At 40.7% G+C, this 18,353-nt stretch overlaps 1 protein-coding gene across 5 annotated transcripts in view; it reads left to right on the top strand.

The window, feature by feature from the left end:
* Nucleotides 1-18,353, top strand: part of LOC138741764 (proline-rich protein 5-like) — a 162,767-nt gene that overhangs the window by 54,949 nt on the left and 89,465 nt on the right. Inside the window, exon 1 of one of the 5 annotated variants that reach the window (XM_069896063.1) lies at nucleotides 8,062-8,214. The exons of the other annotated variants lie outside the window; for them this stretch is intronic. The gene's annotated coding sequence lies outside the window, so the exon portion shown is untranslated. Of the gene's footprint in view, nucleotides 1-8,061; nucleotides 8,215-18,353 lie in introns of those variants that run through there. 5 annotated transcript variants of the gene reach the window in all.

Below are 18,353 nucleotides of genomic sequence, written 5' to 3'. Positions count from 1 at the left end.
ACCTACCAAGATTAGGTCCATCTTCAGCAGAGGGTATAAAGACATGAGCAGTAAGACTGGCATTTCCCCATCTTTTCAATTGTCTGATGGATGAGTTGGATAAAGACCACTTTGACTCTCACTGTTGTTCCAACTACCAGAGGGGTGCATTTTCAATATCAGGCACAGGATAAAAGACAGAAATTGGGGGCTGATTTCCTCCCCCCTCCCTCGTCTACCACATGGCCAAACATACCATCTCACCACCATCCTGAGCTGAGATAAACCCTCTCATCCTTGGCCACAAATCACACCATGACTTTTCCAATCTGCATGACTCACCAACCCACTGAATAAACATACTGAGGCTTTGGGGCAGTCCCTGTAATGTGCACACCAAATTCTTAGTTGTTAAGTACCTTTCCTTTCACCCTCTGTATTTTTGGAGAATCTTGAGAGCACTTGGCCCTTGCAGTTATTGGTTCTACATTAAGAAATCATTGTGCGTGGGCATGAGAAAGCAGAGCTGTGGGTGTGCTAGATTCAGTATGACTCACCCTTTTATTTGCTGTGCCCATGGCTTGGTTGATTCTCATGTTTAATTATAACATGGGGGGAGAGGGATGGGGGGAGGAATGTATGTCAGGTGGTTTCCTAATTTTTGCTGGCCCTTGTTAAATTCTGAGTTCCTTGTAGGGGCTCCGAGCACTGGCTACCTTTTGTGTACTGAGACCTGGAAATTACAGGAGTCTTCCAAGATTAGCATTACCAATTACTCTTCCTCCCTTCACTCCTACCCTACTCAACAAAACCACCTCCCTCCCTCTGTCCCTTGCCAACCTTTTGCTTCCTTTCCTTTCCCCTTTCTTGCCAACCATCCAGTCTATCCTTGTACTCTCTCCCTTTTGATCCTTTCTTCCACCCATTCTTCCCCATCATGGCCATCTTGTATTGGACCCTGACCATTTTCCAACATGATTAATATATTAAGCTCCAAAGGGTGACTGGAGAAGGACCACTGAGGAGATATTTCTTTCATATTGTAAAGAGGGGGCAGAAACTGGAGAACTCCTCCACAAAGTGAGTCCACTGAAGATTGTCTTCACCTTTTGCTCCTGATTTTGGTCATTTTCAATCACTACTTGGTTTCTACTGCAGCTGATGGGCATTTAGGGATGGGCAATTCAACGCTGGTTCAGCTCGTGAAACCCACGTTCCCTTGAATGAATAAAATAAAAGCAGTAGGAGAGCTCCCAATGAGGGAACCTAGTTTACAAGGCAAGAGGGTGGCCAATTGCAACTGAGGCTCATGGGAATTTTTCTCACAGAGGGTAGCGAATCTCTAGAATTCTTGAACCTGGAAGGTTGTGGAAGCTGGAACACTGGAATTTTTTTTAAAGAGGGGGAGGGTTGATCAATTGCTGAAAGATCAAGGAATTGAGAGCTGAGGGAAACTGGTATGGAAGAGGAAATAGGTCCTGGCGGGGAAGGCTGGATATCTACCTCTGTCCCTATTTTCTTGTGTCCTTGTGCATTGAATGGTTTCCTTTTATTCCCCAACAAGAAGAGTCTACTCGATCCTTTGTGATGGAAAGTGTTCTTGTGATATTGCTTGAGGAGAACAGAATTAGAGCTGTAGGCCATAGGATGCCCACTGAGCCCTGATGGCAATTGCTGCCTTCAGGGGAAGAGGAGGGAAGGGAAATATAGTAAAATAATGCATTCTGGAAGTGATTTCTGTGTGTGTGTTGTGTGTGTGTGTGTGTGTGTGTGTGGGGCACAGGGAGAACGTACAAACTCTTGTGCAGGATTCAAACCCTGGTCTGGTCATGATTGCTGGCTCTGTAACGGCATTGTGCTAACCGTATTTTTTTTTTCTCTGTACTACTTGTTTCAAATCCTATCCTTGTTTTAATGAAGGTGGAGAAAGTTAGTCAGAAAGCTGTCTCCTTAGTTTGATGAGCGTGAATGGAAAGTCAGATGACCAGGGAGCGCCTCTACGCTCCTTCAGCTGGAGATGAAGGTGCACAACACCAGTTTGACAGATTGGCAAGAAGTGAAGGGGATGGTAGAGTCTGGGGCGAGAAAGTGAGAATACACTAGGAAGATTCTGACCTGGAAGTATTTACTCTGGACTCATCCCAGCAAACCATCTGAGTCAGTACACAAAATGGTTGAGGAAATAGTAGGTCGTTCATCTTTTTTTAAAGTAAAAGGCAATCATCGTTCCCAACAAAGGGCTCAGGCCTGAAACATTAATTGCTTCTATGGATGTTGTGTGAATTTAAGACAAGGTTGGAGAGTTTGGGAGTTGAGGGATATGGGATAAAGGGAGGTAGGTGGAGATTAACCTAGCATCAGATCAGCCAGGAATGGCAGAGCAGGATTAATGGTCCAGATGGCCTACTCGTACTCCTATTTTTTTATGTTCTTAAGAAATGCTGAATTTCTTTAGCACTTTTGTGTATTGAACCATTGAAATCCCAAGCTGGGATGGAGAGGACATTGATGTACCTAGTCTACATCCTGAACTTGAATTTGAAACATTGCTTATGTATCTTGTCTAAATGGAGCTGGGAGCAAGATCCACACACACTGCAAATAACCATGCTGATTGGCTCAGGATGAACTTGAAAGCTGAGGATGGAACAAAAGACATTGAGTCCCCTTGAGATGATTGGAAAAGACATCCACAAAAAATCATTGGTCCTCTCACTCCCAGGGACCTTCTCGGTGTTCTCATATACTCACTGGCCCTGGAATTAGTCGGGAAAACTGAAAGAAGCGAAGGATATGCATGAAGAGCAGGACCCAGCACAGGGGCCCTTGGTGCTGAAAGGCCGTGCGGTCCCCAAGTTAACATAGGAACATAGCACGCAGATAAACCACACTGAGCTTACAAATAAGTGGATCACCCTCTGCACTGAGCTGATGTAGAGCCCAGGGTGAGTGATCAGGAAAAGATGGCTTAAAAAAAAGTCTCCTTCTCCTTTAGAAGGAACAGAGAAAAAGCTAATGTAAGATTGGCAGAGACAACTGTGAAATCACAAAAAGACCATCAATGGCCTACCATTGTTTATTCTTAATTGGCCTTTCATGAGGAAGTTAAACATGTGATTGATGGAACAAATGAAAAGAAAATGCAAATGTTAGAAATCTGATGTAAGAACAAACAATGGTGGATGCGGAGAGACTGTTTAATATTAACCAATATTTTTCTTGTGAGATATCTTTAATGAAGGAGTTAAAAGGTTGGCAAGTAGTGTACGGATGTTCTTTGCTTGGTACCATCTCCAGAAGAATTTTATTTCATTGACGTGCTGCTTTTCAATGTACGGATAGGATCCCAATATCCATGGCTCTTCCATTTTGCTATCCTCAACTTTGTTTCCATATCAATAGCCATCTAATTGCTCATTGGCAACAGCTTAGTCATTTGCAGAGATCCAAAACTCAGTGTCTCCATTACGGATCCCAGCCCTTGCATTATGGTTGGAGGGAAGGGTTACATTTTTCAAAAATGATTTGTATTGTGATATTCCATAAGTGCAAAATCACTTCCATCTGTGCATGTGTCAAGAAATTAGAGTTTTTAAAATTGTGTTGATTATTTACTTTTTCTTTCACACAAATTCCATATGAGGAATTTTATTCTGTATCTCATATTTTTGGAGAATATGCAGATTCACCCTATAGAATTCACAAATATAATGGCCATAATGCAGAGGTCACCTGCAATTTGGTACAAACAAACAAGTGAATAGTAGGATTGAACCACCTAACCCCTCAATACAGCCCCATCATTCATAGCTGATCTGTATTACCTCTCTCTCTACTGTGCCAATTCCTGATAGATCTCAATTCTCCAATCTTGCAAAAATGTATGTATCTCCACTTTAAATTTAGACATACAGCATGGTAACAGGCCCTTTCACCCACAAATCCATGCTGCTTAATTACATCCAACTGACCTACATCCCTGGTACATTTTGAAGGGTGGGAGGATACTAGAGCACCCAGAGGAAACCCATGCAGACATGGGGAGAACTCTTCACAGATGGTGTGGGTTTCAAACTCTGGTCCCGGTCACTGGCATTAATGGCTACACTAACTATGCTGGTCTTTAACACTAATGATCTATATCTCTATATCTATATCTCTATATCTATATCTCTATATCTATATCTCTATATCTATATCTCTATATCTATATCTCTATATCTATATCTCTATATCTATATCTCTATATCTATATCTCTATATCTATATCTCTATATCTATATCTCTATATCTATATCTCTATATCTATATCTCTATATCTATATCTCTATATCTATATCTCTATATCTATATCTCTATATCTATATCTCTATATCTATATCTCTATATCTATATCTCTATATCTATATCTCTATATCTATATCTCTATATCTATATCTCTATATCTATATCTCTATATCTATATCTCTATATCTATATCTCTATATCTATATCTCTATATCTATATCTCTATATCTATATCTCTATATCTATATCTCTATATCTATATCTCTATATCTATATCTCTATATCTATATCTCTATATCTATATCTCTATATCTATATCTCTATATCTATATCTCTATATCTATATCTCTATATCTATATCTCTATATCTATATCTCTATATCTATATCTCTATATCTATATCTCTATATCTATATCTCTATATCTATATCTCTATATCTATATCTCTATATCTATATCTCTATATCTATATCTCTATATCTATATATATCTAGATAGATAGAGATAGAGATAGATAGAGATAGAGATTTATAGATATATATATATATACGCCACACAGTGGTACACTACAGTTTCTACAGTGAGAAGGGTATATTCTTGCACGGTTACAAAATAGTTCACATTATCCCGACTAACATCCCTCCTTCTCAAGTTAAAGAAAAAATTAGTGTTCTTTATCATTTTCTTTCCAGAGCAACTTAAGTAACTGAACTTGTACAAAAGCTTATTTACACAACTATTTTTAAATAGTTCTTATTTAAATAGTTTTATTTAAATAGTACTGCACTGGCTGCAGTATGTTGCTTTGCCATCTTGTGGATTTGGCTGTGACCGTTGGGCTCTGTGTTGCTGGTACATGGTAGGTGCTGTAGCTTGTGTTTCACCTGACAACTGCTGTGTTGATGTTTTGGTATTAGTGGTTGTGGTCTCTTCACTTGATATTGGTGTTGCAGGCTTTGCTGGTATTAAAGCTTTCTGCTTCATCACATCTTGTGTTGGCCGGATGTGAATTCTGTTCCTCCTCAGCTGATTGTCAGAGTCTGTCTCGACAATGTACGATCTGGTGTCTCAGCTTCTCTGATTACCTTTGCTGGGGTCCATGTTTTCAACATCAGCTCTTGAATATGCACATGCTGCCCTGTGAAGAGTTCGGGCAATGTTTGTGCATATTTGTTATAATGTTGGTGTCCTTCTTCTTGCATGTCAGCCAGTCCTCTTCTGGTTTCCTCCTAGGCTTCTGGAGGGTGTATTTTGCTTGGCAGAGTTGTTTTATATCTCTTGCCATTTAGAAGTTCTGTCAGGGACTTCACGTCAGCTCTTAAAGGTGTTGCTCATAATGATAGGAGAGCTAAGTCTGGGTCTTTTGTTTTGCAACACTGTCTTTCAATGAACCCATGTCCTTTGGGGTAGTATGGGAATGATGTATTGATACCAAACCCATACTCTGCAGCCAGCTCTCTGAATTCTTGTGACATGAACTGTGTTCCATTGTCGCATATTAATTGCTCGGAGATTCCTTGTTCAGCAAGGAGCGCTCTAATTTCTGAGGTGATAGTTGACGCTCTCCGGTCTTTCACCATTTTTGGTGAAATGGAAACTTAGAGTAGTAACAGGTTAATATTAAATACCACTTTTGATTCTCGGTGAACAAGTCTGCTCACTGTGTGCCATGGCCTGGCAGGTACTTCTGTGGAAATAATTTCCACTTTTTGTTGTGTGTTTCTGTACTTTTGGCATATTTGACATGTAGCCACCATATTTTCAATGTCTTTGTATAAACCAGTCCAGTTCACTGCTGACTTTGCTCTGAGTTTTCATTTTTCCATTCCCATGTGACCTTCATGTATTTCCTGGAGAATCTCGTTCTGCATTGTTTCAGGTATAATCAGTCTTGATCTAGCCAGTAGAACACCATTCTCCAATGATGTGTTGTCTCTGATAGATCAATATTGACGTATTGCAGGCTGTATCTGCTTTATCCTCTCTGGCCATCTTTGTATTACTTGTTAAGAAAGCATTTGCAACACACCATCCCTAATGGTTTCTTCTTCTATCTGGCTTAGTTTATTACTGGTCACACGGATGAGAAGATGTATCTTGATTCCCATATCTTCCATTTCACACTTTTCATTCTGGTAAGTCATGACAAGGTATCAGCAAGTCTGACATATATGGTATGAAGGAACTCATGTATTGAACCAACCTAAGGAAACTTCTAAGTTCCTTTTTGTCCTTTCGATGCTCCATCTCGGCAATGGCTTTAACCTTCTCTAGGCTTGGCTTTATCTCACTAGGAGTGTATACCATCCTGAAGAATTTGAATCTCTCATCTTTTTTATCATGCATTTGTGTGCATTAAGTTTAATTCCAGCTCCTCTTGTTCTCTCCATGGCCTCATGGAGATGAAGATCATGAGCTTTTCCATCTCTGCAAAAGACCTGAATGTCATTGGCGATGTCAACAGCACTTTTACACCCTCTGTAAGTCTCGTAGATCTTCTGTTGGAACATTTCCTGGCTCACCTTTAGGCCAAAAGATAGTCGCAGGAACTTGTAATGACCAAATGGAGTAATGAACATTGTTAGTAGTGTTGATTCCTCATCTAGTTTCACATTCCAGTATCCATTCTTAGCATCTAGCTTGCTAAAGATTTTTGATCCTGTTAGTTCCACTGTGGTGTCTTCTAGTGTCAGTGTGAGTAGTGATCCTTTTTTTAATTTTATTGCTTGATTTAAGTTTTTAGGGTCCAGACATATTCTCAAGCGGCCATTTGGTTTTTCTTTGACCACTATGGAATTTACCCAGTCAGTCGGCTCAGTCACTTTGCATACACAAAGATACACACACACACTCATTAAGAAACACACACATGCACACACCAAGATACACATACATACACATACACACACACACTCATTAAGAAACACACACACATCCTTTCCATGTGACCTTCATGTATTTCCTGGAGAATCTCTTTCTGCATTGTTTCAGGGTGACCTGATGTTAGTCCTTGTTAAAGTCCACAGTACATCAACAAAAATTCAAGAGGAATCAGGATAATTGGAAACTACTCAAAGTAATGGGGTTGCCGGATGGGATAATTGCAATTGATTACCAATTAATTGTATGAGGCACTCATCAGATTAAACAGATCTAAGCTACAGTCCATGTGACAATACCTACATTTAATTTTGACGTGATTTAGACACATATTGAGCTTATGCAAAACAGTATGGATGTTATTCTTTAGCCTTGTAACATAATCTATTTTCTCCATGCTGTGTGAATCAAAGATTCAGCCAAATTATGATTTGTCTATTAAACCTCCAGGTATGGAGCCCATACAGGGCTAGTCTTGGACATCCCAACTCGAGTGCTCCAGAACTAGCTACCATTCCAGCTGAGCTGATCCAGTATGGTAACAGGATTCGCTTTTTGGGAACTGTAGCATTGCTCAAGTGTGTATCTTCCACAAAGATCCAATCCTTTTAATTGAAAAGGTACAGGTCAGAGAGAATAGATTTAAAAAGGAGTGTTTCCAGGACTCGGTGCTTAGTGGACCAATCAAATAGCAATCTGTTAGCTGGAACAAATAAAAGTAACGAGGGCATCGGTAGAGCAGCCATTATTGGAGCAGCCAGTATATGAGTGGCCCAGTGTAGGAGTGGTGAGTTAGAGGCTTTGGCTTGAGAGGCTTCAGTCAGCGGAGGCTAAGGACATGCTATGGGGACAGTTAAGATAGTTTCATGCTCCCATCTCCACCACCTACTCTGCGTTATGCTCTTATTGCAGGATGTGAGAAAACTGGGACAGCACAGGTGTGCTGCAAAAGGTGCATCCAGCTGCAGCTCCTCACAGACCGTGTTAGGGAGCTGGATGAACTCTGGATTATTTGGGAGGCAGAGTGGGTGAAAGATGGAAACTATAAGGAGACAGTCATTCCAAGAGGTAAGAGACAGGTAACTGGGTCACTTTTAGGGGAAGAAGGGGGAATAGGCAGTTGGAGCAGAGCATCCCTGTGACCGTTTTCCTCAACAATAAGTATATTGTTTTGGATACTGTTAAGGTGAAATGACAAGTCATGGTGTTCAGGTCTCTAGCACAGAGTCTGGCCCTTCAGCTCAGAAGGGAAGTGTGAGAAGAGGAGGGTGGTGGTGGTGGGAGATTTTATAGTTAGGGGAACAGATTGGAGGTTATGTGAAGAAGATTGAGACTCCCAGATGGTTGGTTGCCTCCCAGGTAGAAGGGTCAGGGATGTCTCAGAGTCCACAGCATTCTCAAGCAGGAGAATGAGCAACTGGATGTCATTGATACCAATGAGATAGATTGGAAAAGGGATGATATCCTGAAGAGGGCATATGAGGAGTTAGAAAGGAAGCTAAAAAGCAGAACCTCAAGGGTGATGGTGCCATGTACCATTGAGGGCAGGAATAGGAAGTTATGGCAGATCTATGCATGGATGAAGAGTTAGTAGAGGGGTTCAGAATCTGATTTTATTCTGGTAAAGAAGTCATAAAATTCAGTGTTTTTCAGCAGTAGTATATAGTGCAAATGTTCATATTATGAGTCTTGCAGCATTACGATAAAAAAGAAAGAAATCTAAAAGTGCACAAAATGTAAGGCAGTGTCTTTGGTTCATTGGTTATTCAGGAATCTGATGGCAGCAGGGAAGAAGCTGTCCTTGGGCCAGTGAGTGCTCGTCTTTAGGCTCCTGTACTTTTTTCCTCTGATGGTAGCAGAGTGAAGAGGGCATGGCCTGGGTGGTGGAGGGTCTTTGAGGATAGGGGCTGCTTTTTTAAGACACCGGCTCATGTAGATGTCCTTGATGGAGTGGTCTGGTGCCTGTGATGCTGTAGGCTGAGTTAACAACCCTCTGGAGTTTATTCTTGTCCTGGGAATTGGTGCTTCCATATCTCTAACCCTGGTACTCCATTCGTTGATGACTAGCATCTCTTTTGGGGAAGGTATGACCTGAATGGGAGGGGGAGTAATATCCTGGTGGGCAGGTTTGCTGGAGCTGTTGGGGGGTGGGTTTAAATGAACTTAGCAGAGAATAGGAATTAGAAAAAGAGGGCAGTGAATGGGTAAATCGATACACTGTTCAGTAAGATGGTGAGGAAGGATAGATAGTCAATAGGGCAAGATTACAGGTGTAAGATTAAGGATTTAACTTGGGGTGCTTTTGAAACAAAATTGAAAAGCACGATGAATACAGCACTGAAGATCTTGTATTTAACTGCCCAAAGGTATGACAATGTAGCCATCACTGAAAAAAAGAACAGCTGTTATGGAGTCAGCAACTGTAAAGAGTTTGTACGTTCTCCCCATGTCTACACGTGTTTCCTCCACGTGTCAGGTTTCCTCCCACATTCAAAAACTTAACAGGACTATATGTTAATTAGGTGTAATTGGGTAGCATGGATTTGTTGGCTGAAAGGGCCTGTTACCATGCTATATGTCTAAATTTAAAAGTTAAAAATTTAAGTGGCAAATAGAATATAATGTTGGAAAGTGTATGGCAATACACTTTAGTGGAAGGAATAAAAGGGCAGACTGTTATTCAAAATTTGTAAGTGCAAAGGAACTCTGGAGTCTTCATGCAGGACACCCTAAAGGCTAACCTCCAGACTGAGCAGCAATGAAGATGGTAAATGCAATACCGACATTTGTATCTAGATGAATAGGGTAGAAGAGCAGGGATGTGTTGTTGATCTTTTATAAGCACTGGTGAGGCCTCACTTGGAGTACAGAGTATTGTTTTGGGTTCCTTATTAAGAAATGATGTGCTAGCATTCTTGATAGTTCAGAGAAGATTCACAAGAATGGATTCCTGGAATGAAAGGATTGACCTACAAGGAACATTTGATGACTCTTGGATTGTACTTGTTGGAGTTCAGAAGAATGAGGGGGACCTTAGAAGCATTTCAAATGTTAAAAAGCATGGACAAAGTAGATGTGGCAAAAAAAATTCCCATGGTGGGGGGTTGTTGAGCACAAGAGGGCACAACCTCAGGATTGAAGGGTAACCATTTAAAACAGAGATATGGAGGAATTTCTTTAGCCAGAGAGTGGTGAGCCGCTGGAATTTGCTACCAGCTGAGGAGGCAAAGACAGGTTTTGATGGGTATCTGAATAGTCAGGGTATCAAAGGCTATGGGGAGAAGGCCTGAGTGGGAGAATGGATCATCTCAGAATGCAATACCAGAGATGACTCAATGGCCTACTTGTGCTCCTATATCTTATGGGCTATATCAATGATTTTTAAACTTTTTCTTCCCACTCGTACCATTTTAAGTAATCCCTATGCCGTCGGTGCTCTGTGATTAGTTAGGGATTGCTTAAGGTGGTATGTGAATGGGAAGGGAAGGTTGAGAATCACTGCTCTAGACCCAATTGTTACTGAAATATTTTAGTTGAGAAAAATTGTCATTGGCCCATTTCCTTTGGAGTTATGAAACTGTGCACATAATGAGTCAATTAGGTATGATTAAAACAGTGGTTTTCAAACCTTTTTCCTTTCCACCCACATACCACTTTAACCAATCCCTTACTAATCACAGAGCATCTACAGCATAGAGATTACTTAAGGTGGTATGTGAGTGGAACGAAAAAGTTTGAAAACCTCTGTCAAGTGTCAGCAAAGTGAGAGAGGATATTGTCTACAATGCTATCATGCAACTTAAAAGAGCACACAACATTGTTTAAATGGATTGAGGTAGCAAGATGCTACCATGAAGAATGATTTGACCGTGTTCATGCATGAAAAGTTAGCATTTAGGACACCAATTAATTATTCCAGGCAAATTGAATGTATTGCAAAGAGCATGGAGCATTCAAGAAAGGGTATTTCCATAAATGTAGGTTCACCAGGTTAATTCCTGCGATGAATTTCTTTGAGAAAAGATGAGCATTTTGTGTCCATTCTCATTAGAGTGGGAGGTGATCTCATTGCAACATAAAACATCTGAGAGCGGAATTGAAAATCATTGATATAGCCCATAAGATATAGGAGCACAAGTAGGCCATTGAGTCATCTCTGCTTCCATTCTGAGCTGATCCATTCTCCCACTCAGGCCTTCTCCCCATAGCCTTTGATACCCTGACTATTCAGATACCCATTAAAACCCGTCTTTGCCTCCTCAGCTGGTAGCAAATTCCAGCGGCTCATCACTCTCTGGTTAAAGAAATTCCTCCATATCTCTGTTTTAAATGGTTACCCTTCAATCCTGAAGTTGTGCCCTCTTGTGCTTGACAACCCCCCCCCACCATGGGAATTTTTTTTTGCCACATCTACTCTGTCCAGCCTTTTCAATATTTGAAATGCTTCTAAGGTCCCCCTCATTCTTCTGAGGATCTTTTCCTACTGGAGAGCTCAATTATAGGGCTTGGCTTTAAAATAAGAGATCACCCATTTAAGGCAAAGAATGAGGTGGAGTTTCTTCTCCTGGAGTGCTGGGACTCTTTTTGGAGTTGAGATGAGATGGATGAATGTTTATGTTCTAGCTAGCTGAATAGAGAAGTTTTTGAATTACAAGGGAATTAAATATTATGGGAATAGGTAAACAACAATCCATTAGTGAAGTCACTTGGGCACTCTCCAAAGCTCTTGCAAAAGCTGTGGAGCCGATATGTCTAAAATTAGCAGAGCTCCAGTATTTCAAATAAGATCGGTTTAAAGTGTTTGTATGTGACTTACTCTAATAAACCTTTCCCAATTTATCTCCCAAAAACATATCTATATACTCTGTCACAAGGCAAAGATCAGATCAGTCACTGAATGGCTAATCAGAAACCCCCTTTTCCACTGGCACCCTGCCCCAGGAATCAACTGAGGATTTACTGGGACATGGTCCAGTGGAAAAGGAACATTGTTTGAATGTCAATGACAAAATACATAATTTCACGCTGAGGATTAACTGCCTCTGCCCCTACTCGTATCCCTGGCATTTGCTGATGCCAGCTTGCTGATTAAAAGCATTGGAAAAGGGAGAACACAGTCACCCATTTCTATTTAAAGATAGAACACTTAAATCCACAGGGATGAGTGTGTTCAGTGGAAAATCAATTAGTGGCCCAATGGAAACAGCACAAGGAGCTTCCTATTCCGGGACACTGCACAGCCAATTAAATGGGATCCCAGTGGAAAAGGGGCTAGACAGAATATGGGGGGGGGGGGGGGGGTTGCAGGATCTATGGTTTACCCATCCTCCTATTTATTTTGATGTTGTATAAATCCTTTCACCAGGTACTCTTTGGCTTTTATGAGAGTTCTTCGAAAGTTTTTTGTCTAAAAGGGGATCAAATTAGCTAAATTGGTGAGGTGAGAATGAGTGCCCACAACATCAAGGCAGGATGTGACCAAGTCTGGCACTAAGGTGCTCTGCTAAAACTGAAGTTAGGATTCACTGGTGAAGTTGCACTTGTGCAAAGGAAGATAGTCATGGTTGTTTGTAATGTTCTAGTATATTGCCCACAAAGTAAACTGCTTTAGTCAGTCCAAGCATGCCTGGGCATGTACTCAGTCCAGGTGCTATGCTCAGGCCTGAGCATATTTAGAAGGCATTTAAAGATGTTGATGAGCATTTTCTTGGCAACTACAGAACACCAAACTACATCCAGCTGATTGACAACATTCTTCAAGCATACAAGACCATGAAGTGTAACCTAATCATTAAAAATTAATTTTCTGCATTTGCACTTGGATTCCTTCCCTGCTGATCTTGATGCAGTCAGTGACAAACATGGTAAAAGGGTTCACTGGGACATTGCAACCATAGAAAAGTGGTATAAGGGTAACTGGAATCCATCAGTACTGGCCAACTATTGTTGGACACTGACATGAGAGGCATCAGATGCACAAACAAAAATCAGTGGCAAAATATTTGGGGGTCATTTGAACTAACGCAATGTATCAGCATCATTATGTGATTAAACATGGTCAATTCAATAAAAGGTAATATAATGTTTCTCCAACTTCCTACGTGATGAGGTGAATTTGAAATTATCTTTGTATTTAGCTTGAAGTTATCGATCATGATCCTCCATTTCTTTTCAGGAAGCAAACCTTTTGAACCATTGTTGTCCAGTGTAATTTTTCCATTGTGGCCTTCACTTGACTAGTGCCTGCTCCTTCACACATAATGTTGTGCACCTTGTGTATGAGCCCTTTCACAAAATTGACTTGGGCCTCATGATTAAATGGGACTTTAGAGGAGAATACTGTTTAGTCTGTTGCTTTTTGAAATGGACTGGCAGAAAATTAGATGAGAGGTTGCTTCTTGATGACCAAAGAAAGGAGAAATTTCAAGCCCCTTTGCTGAGTCTGCCAACATGAAATGCTATAAGACAAAATTTCCATGAAGTTTAGTATTTAAATGGGTTTGAGGCAGAAAATGTACCTTTTAACTGAAGTTCATGCTGTTTTTAGAAAAAAGGTCAATTCCACACAAACAGTTTTTGCTCTTTAACTGTAAATGATCATAAGCTAATGTAATGATAGATCTCCTCCCCCCCCCCCCCCCCAACTTATGAAGTCCTGGCATATGAAATTTTCAAGTTACAAAGGTTCTCTTCTGGCAGTTTTTTGCTGAAACCTGCCGTTATGGGTGAAATCTCGCATTAATTTGCCAGATTTCAACATATGAATATTACACCTTATGAAGTGAGTCCTGGAACGGAACTCCTTTGTAAATTGGGAGGGGGGGGGGTTCTACCTGTACATTAATTTTATTTACTTTTCATAAAAAAAGTTGAAGTCTTGCCCGAGTTAAAATCTTTAACAATTCAAAGTTCAAATTTATTGTCATGACACGTGCATGACATGGCATACTATGACATACAAAACCATAAGACACCGGAGCAGAAATAGGCTATTCAGTCCATCGAGTCCGCCCTGCCATTAACCACGAGATTCTTTTTCCTGCAGGCCAGGCAAAATTTCAGCATATAGGTGGTGCAAAAAAAAACTACTCCAGAAAAAATTAATATTTTTTAAAAAAGAGAGAAATAAAGAAATTAAACAATAATAATGTGCAAAGAATCCTGAGTTCCTGATTGAGTTTGTTGAGTCTGATGGTGGAAGGATAATAACTGTTCCTGAACCTGATGGTACTAATCCTGTGGCACCTGTACCTCTTTCCTGCTGGCAGCAGCAAGAACAAAGCATGTCCTCGGTGCTGTGGATCCTTGATAAATGCTGCTGCTCTCCAATGGCAGCGATTCATTTGAGTGGGGAGAGTTTTGCCTGTGGCCTACAGGACTGTGTCCTCTTACCTTTTGCAGGACTTTCTGCTCAGAGCTATTGGTGCCCCTATGCCAGGCTCTGATGCAGCCAGTCAGCAAACTTTCCATTATGCATCTGTAGATGTTTGCCAAGGTTTTCTATGTCATTACCAAAGCTCTGCAAACTTCTATGGAAGTAGAAGTGTTGATGTACTTCACGATGGCATTTATGTGTTGAGTCCAAGAAGGTTTTCTGAATTAGTGATTCAGAATTATGGTTTTCCTTTTCTGTAGTCCACAATCAGTTCCTTTGAACTTTGAAGTTCACCCTGGCTCCAGTGAGATCCAATTATCCAAACTCAGGCTCTTGCGAAAGGCTGAGGCCTTGAAGCAATAAATGAATTTAAAGGCACTAAAAGGCGATTAGGTGGATTGTGAAATGTGTAGGCTTGTACACTCTATTACATGGCTCAAAACTACATACTTATGCTGGAAACCTGACTGCCAAATATAATAGAAGATTTTGTGTATACATGGTCAGCTTTCTGCACTGCTTCTGTTTTGAGGTTCCATTCTCCCTGAGACCACGTGGATTTCCTCCATTTTCCTCCCACATACCCGGAATGTGTGAATGGAAAGTCTATCAGCCACTACAAATTTTTCATGGTGCATAGGTAAGTAGTAGAATCAGAGGAAGGATGGGGGGAGAATTGATGGGAATATGGGGTGAAAATGAGATTAGTGTCAGATAAGGGCTGAAGGGTTTGTTACCACACTGCATGATGGCATAGGAGGATGCTGGGCACACAGTGAGGAAGGGTTTTTGGGAAGAAGTGTTAATTCTACTCATAATTTAAAATGATGGGACGGTCACTCCTTTTATGCGCCATAATTAATTCAGTGGTGGATGAAAATGTACCATAAGAGAGTATGTAGGTGTGGAAACTTTGGCACTCTGGCTAAACATTTACTGTTTGGTGACACTTAAATATGTTGCTTAAAAAATAAATTCCATGCAAAATCTTTGGTGCCACAGTCTTTCATTAAGATTACCACCAACCCGAGAGCAGGTTGGATCGCAGAGGCTGCGGCATCAAAGAAAATGCAAATTGTTTGTGGTTTCTTTCGCACATTTTGCTATCCGTATCAAGGAATCCTCAGCAGTAAAAGGTTTACAGGAAATTAGTTCCTTAGTCATGAAACCATTGAACGATCTTTTATAATTCTCAAATAAATGTTCATTCCCAGAGCATACAATTTTTTATGCAAACACCCCAAAGCACACAAATATACATTCATAAGCACACCAGATTATACAAAAACGCACACCAGACTATACAAGAACGTATATCAACTTATGCATTGTATATTTTTTCCCTTGATATTTTAGAATTATGTCGGTCATTGACATTAAATTATGATTAGATGGTCCGTGACCTTATTTTAATTTCACATGGTTCTTGTTTTCCAGTTATGAAACTTTAACACCTATCTGTGTTATCAAAACTCAGATGCTGTGCAAAGTATGGCAAGATGAACTGAACCAAGGATTGACACAAAATCGTCACAAAATCCCTGATAATCCTTGGCAGTAAGGGTAGATCAGCATCTAATGAGCCAAGTCCTATAATTTCTTCACAGGCTTTCATTGGGCTGTAGTCAAACTTTTATTTTCCATGTCTTCTTGGGAATAACATTTTGTACAGAATTTGAATTCTGTTTATTCATAGCTCCCGAAGACTTGTTAAACTCATTGGGACAAGAGAAAACAAAAATCATCCAACAATCCAGTTCTCATTGGCCTCTCGTGTATCTACAAACATGTGCCTCTGATAAGGACAGTTAATAGTTGATTATTATGCTTGTGCAGGCTCAATAGAAACTAGCAATGGATCATAAGGACCCGAATGCTTGCTCCACCACTCATCAATACTATGGATAATCTCTGTGATACAAGGAAGACTGCAGATGCTGTGATTGTAATAAAAATGCTGGAGGAACTCAGCAGGTCTTGCAACGTCCATAGGTGACAAAGATATATAACTGATATTTTGGGCCTCAGCTTTTTTTTTACATACCTTGAAGAAAGGCTATCTAATTAAAAGGGTAGCGGGAGAATGGAAGGAGGAGCAAAGGCCAAATGTCATGTTGGGAAGAGTATCAAGTTCGGTGGGTTCACAGAGAGACCAGTCTGAACGCAAGTGTTACAATAGCACGTAACTTTAACACACAGGAGACAAAACAGGGATAATGATAAACAGTACTTGATTACTTTAACAGCAGTATGGACATTCACCTTGGACCTAGGTTGGGCTCCGACAATAGTAGAGGATTAATATGTTGGATGCTGAGGCTGGTGGGGTGATAGGTGAGGATAAGAGGAATCCTGTCCTTGTGTTTCAGGGCAAAGGGGATGAGTGTAGATGTTCGGAAATGGAAGATATTCAGGTGAGGGCCAAGTTTATGGTAGTAGAGGGCAAGCCACATCTTTTTTGGAGGACAGATGATCCTGCAGGAAAGGACTCGTCCTGGGAGCAGATGAGATGGAGGAATTGAATCCTTACAGGGGACAGGGTGCAACGAGATGTAGTTGAGGTAGCTGTGTGAGTTGGTGGGTTTGTGGAAAATATCTGTCAACATGGAGACCGATCAAGAAAGGGGAGAGCGTGGCTGCAGATGGGCAAGTGAATTTGAGGTGGGGGTGGAAGTTGGTAGCAAAGTAGATAAGGCGAGTGCCTTGCTGCAAATCCCAACAGCCACTCTCAAAGTTCCAAGACATCTCCTTTCATTCTGATGAATTCAAGTGATTAAACTTTTTTAAAAAAATGTATAAATGTTAACAGCATGGTAGAGCCAATTCCAGCCATTTTAACCTGTGCCACCCAATTAGACTCAAGTTAACCTACAACCCCATTGGTTTTTGGAGGGTGCACACAGAGGAAGCCCACACAGAGACAGGGAGAATGTCAAACTCCTTACAGACAGTGCTAGATTCAAACCCAGGTCACTGGAGCTGTCATGGCGCTGCGCTAACCATTCCGCCCCTTCGGTGACTGCACCTCATTTTATTCCATTTCTTTTAATTGGATAACCCCTTATTCCAGCAATCACTTCAGTGAATCCACCCTGCACTGATTTTTGTTTCCCTTTCTTGCGTATGAAGCCTAAAATTCTACACAGATCCAACCTCATACAATTGCTGTAAGAATTCCTTCCTCTCACTACATTCCCCTCACATTATAAGCCACGTAGCCCTTACCTTCCTGATTATTTGCTGTATCTGTAAATTAACTTTTGTTTTGTCCATGCCAGGATTACACCAACTACTGTGAGATTTTTTTATTTAAACAACCTATTGTGTCCCTCTTAGAATATTTGCCTTCTGAAGGAAGGGATTTGCTTTAGCGTCAAGTTACCTTGATTTCCCCATTCTAGTAACATTCTTAGAAAACAAGCGGTACATTTAGCGCAATGGTTAGCACCGTGCTGTTACAACACCGATCCAGGTTTGAATCCGACACTACCTTTAGGGAGTTTGTACAATAGAGGGGATGTAAATTCTTTTCGGTTAATTTTTAGCTTCTTTCTCTGGCAGTACATAGGCAGAGCAATAGTGTTGGCCTGGGATCTGTTGTAGATTATCCCAAGTAAAAATTGTGTCTATTATCCACATTATGTTGTCAGTGCTAATGTATCTTTTGTGAGGACTGATCAAAAAAAATAAAGTTGGCCATGAAGCTCAATGCAAGTGGAAATATTAAGAATGCACGTTGCATGTTGAAAAGTGTAGACCAGTCTTGCTGAAGAGGTAATTTATCAGTTTAAAAACCTAGGCATTGGGTGTCAACAGGTGATCCGACCACAAA

The sequence above is a fragment of the Narcine bancroftii genome, chromosome 1, assembly GCF_036971445.1.
Source record: "Narcine bancroftii isolate sNarBan1 chromosome 1, sNarBan1.hap1, whole genome shotgun sequence".
In the NCBI taxonomy this organism is placed as follows: Eukaryota; Metazoa; Chordata; class Chondrichthyes; order Torpediniformes; family Narcinidae; genus Narcine; species Narcine bancroftii.
This window is presented reverse-complemented; position numbering and strand designations above follow the sequence as displayed.